The sequence below is a fragment of the Schistocerca serialis genome, chromosome 4, assembly GCF_023864345.2.
Source record: "Schistocerca serialis cubense isolate TAMUIC-IGC-003099 chromosome 4, iqSchSeri2.2, whole genome shotgun sequence".
Taxonomy (NCBI): domain Eukaryota; kingdom Metazoa; phylum Arthropoda; class Insecta; order Orthoptera; family Acrididae; genus Schistocerca; species Schistocerca serialis.
This window is the reverse complement of record NC_064641.1, coordinates 212,237,736-212,241,370: the sequence shown is the minus strand read 5'-3', so window position 1 is coordinate 212,241,370 and position 3,635 is coordinate 212,237,736. Positions and strand designations below refer to the sequence as shown.

At 48.7% G+C, this 3,635-nt stretch overlaps 1 pseudogene; it reads right to left on the bottom strand.

Annotated features, from left to right (window-relative positions):
* Nucleotides 1-2,830: 2,830 nt before the first annotated feature.
* LOC126475829 (5S ribosomal RNA) lies at nt 2,831-2,948 on the bottom strand (annotated as a pseudogene).
* Nucleotides 2,949-3,635: the final 687 nt, after the last annotated feature.

The following is a 3,635-nucleotide window of genomic DNA, read 5'->3' as shown; positions in this document are numbered from 1 at the left end:
CGTGATCTGACACACCCCGTTAAGGACGGGGTATGTGCGGAAGTGGGCCCAGCGTTCTGCAGTATGGTCATGAACAGCGCTGTATGGTCGGAAAGCCACTATGACGTGCTCTGCAGGTAACTCGAACGGCAGTTCAAACACGCGAATAGTTCTAACGCCTAATCCCGCATGTTCGACTTTGACCACGCCGCCTGACGGAAACTTGAGACCCTGTTTGGTCGCGTTCAAAAAGCGATCGCACGCAGCGTCGTTGAACATTTTAACGTAAACGACGTTGCGGAGAATAGAGGGGTGGATAACCAGATATTGTGATGGCGGGGTCTTCCCCTCTTGACAGAAGGAACGTTCCACATCTGAGTCTCTCGGCCGTGCAAATTTCGGGCAAAAGTTCAAACTTAAGAGTCGATTTCCTGAACTTATTTGGAATGATCGCAGTGAGTGAAGCCCGCGTGCAGGCCAAGTCGGAATGTAAACAAACAAGAGTTCACACGCTCTGCAGACGGAAGTACGGCACGTCCACTCCGGGCGGCCACTTAAGCCAAACTGTCACTTAACCACTATAAACTCTAACATCCAGCACGTAAGCACAGATACATTCCGTACCTAATAGACGCGTGAAATTTGTCTTGCTATTTTTTGGAACTGCCATAGCTGTGCACTTTACTGCTTTCACATTATGTTTGAATGGCTTTCTAAAGGTGTACAAAGTTTGAAGTAAATCTGTGACCCCCAACGTCGTGGCCTCGCCTTCTGTGTATGATAAGACTTAAAAAGGAAGAGTGGCACACAAAGACATCTCCTCGACCGAAAAAACGTCGAATGAGCAAATTAGAGTTCAAAACAACGTCGACTTGCTTTCTTGACTGTGGGCGTATCATGCATAAAGAATTTGTTTCTGTAGAACAAACTGTCAACCAAGTGTTTTCCAAAACTGTCGATGAAAGGCTCAAGGGAATGGTTAAACGACTTAGACCAGTCATTCACCAAACCTGAGTCCTTGTGACTTCTTTCTTTATCCGCAACTGAAAGACAAGACTTAAAAGGACGTTGTTTTGGGACTCTGGAGGACATAGAAAAGAATGTGACCGACATGTTAAAGGTCCTACCAGCCGAAGCCTTTTAGCGCTGCTAACAAGACGGGGAACAACGACTCTGCCGGTGTATGCCTGCCGAAGGGAACTACTTTGAAGGTCGGCCGCTGTGACCGAGCGGTTCTAGGCGCTTCAGTCCTGAACCACGCGGCTGCTACGGTCGCAGTTTCGAATCCTGCCTCGAGCATGGATGTGTGTGGTGTCCTTAAGTTGGTTAGGTTTACGTAGTTCTAATTCTAGGGGACTGATGACCTCAGACGTTAATTCCCATAGTACCTAGAGCCATCTGAACCATTCTGAGCTACTTTGAAGGGGACAGTGTTGTTTTTTTTTTAATAAAATCTTTGGTGGGTGAAGTATCAGTTTCATTACTTTTGTCACATACCTCGTATTTGGCCTGACACGACCTTAAAAAGCTAGACACGTCCGGCCAAAGCCGGACGCCGTGCAACCCTGCATCTGTTGACATAGATGGAGTGGCAACTATGAAGTAGATTTCAAACAGCCCGTGTTGACTTTAAAATACAGAGTGATTGAGGAGGAATGTCACGTGATTTGTTAGGTGATCCTACGAGTACATGTGAAAATGAACCGAAAAAATTCTTATTAACATGTGTCCGATTTTCGATCTTTATAGAACTGGAGCAGGTAAACAAGCTGAAGACTATACACGTCCATGAATGAATATAAAGAAAAGTGTGAGTATTTCTTGCAAAAATGCTGTGTAGGCGCAGTGGTAGAAAAAATATTGGTGGGGCAGCTGACGGGTCTATCCTACAAGAGATCTCTATCTCAGAGCACTCGTCAACACGTTCGTGGGTGAGTTGCGTTGCACATCGATCATCATCTCGGTAGTGTTTATGATACCAGCGTCGTCTGTAAATACAGTGTACTCAATGATGTCTCTGTGAACAGCCAGTCCCAATCATTCACAAAATTGTTACTGCTTACAGAGTCTCCTGGATGCAGATGTTACACGGGCTGAATATGGAATGGGTACAGGCCCTCGTAATGTAAAGTACGCTGTACTCGTGTTTGTGCAATACTGAGGTGACTACCGATGTACCGTGTATTTGTGGTGGGACTCCGTTGTACCATTGCAATAATGTCTGCCCTTTCCTAAACCGACTGGACAGCCTCTCGTTCTGATTCTAAATGTGCACTGCGTTGCGTTCCGGATTGACCTAATGTTTAAAAAACCCTGGGAAATACACCAGCACAGGTGGTTCGTCGATCAGGGAATAGTCTCTGGTATACAGTCACAGCAGCAGGGTCGTTACAATTACAGTACTCGTACACGAACAATATGTCTGCGCAACCTTATTGGTATTCACAGACATAATGGTCTTGCTCTATTGAACAACACTCAAGCACGACAAACACACGGCCTCACGACTGCTCACTGGTCCAACCCGCGACTGCCCACTGCCTATGCTTGGAACCGTTGCCTCGGTGCGACGTCACAGTGGTGCCACCAGTTGGATGACCCCCGTACCTCTTGTAGGATGGATCAGTGATCTGTCCCTAAAAACTTCGTCCGAACACGCCTTGGAAGGCCCAACGGTACCGACCGGCCGCTATGTCATCCTCAGCCCACACGCGTCACTGGAGGCGGATATGGAGGGGCATGTGGTCAGCACACCGCTCTCCTGGCCGCATGTCAGTTTACGAGACCGGAGCCGCTACTGCTCAATCAAGTAGCTCCTCAGTTTGCCTCACAGGGGTTAGTGCACCCCGCTTGCCAACAGCGCTCGGCAGACCGGATGGTCACCCATCCGAGCGCTAGCCCAGCCCAACAGCGCTTAACTTCGGTGATCTGACAGGATCCGGTGTTACCACTGCGGCAAGGCCGTTGGCAGTCATCTGTCCCACCATTATTTTTTCTAGCATAGCATCTACACAATATTTTGGTAAGTAATATTCACACTTGTATATATACCCATTCGTGGCAATGGCCTTGCCGCAGTGGATACACCGTTTCCCGTGCGATCACCGAAGTTAAGCGCTGTTGGGCGTGGCCGGCGCTTAGATGTGTGACCATCCAGCCGACATGCGCTGTTGCCATTTTTCGGGGTGCACACAGCCTCGTGATGCTAATAGAGGAGCTACTCGACCGAATAGTAGCGGCTTCGGTCAAGAATACCATCATAACGACCGGGAGAGCGGTGTGTTGACCCCACGCCCCTCCTATCCGCATCCTCCTCTGAAGATGACACGGCAGTCGGGTAGTCCCGGTAGGCCACTCGTGGCCTGACGATGGAGTGCTATATATTCATTCACGGATGTGTGTAGTCTTCAACCCGTTCCAGTTCCGTAACGATCGAAAACCGAACATTTATTGATACGACCTCCTACATTAATTTTCAAATGTAGAATCACCTCATAAATAATGTGACGTTTCTTCTGCACCATCCTATATATTGTCATCTACAGATATTCTCCAACAGCAGTTTGTGTAGGTTGAAGGTCGTCGCAGGTGTGTAGCCGGCCGGCTATTGCGCGAGCACGCAGCCACTTCCGGCCCTCCCAAGGTGGCGGCGCGGC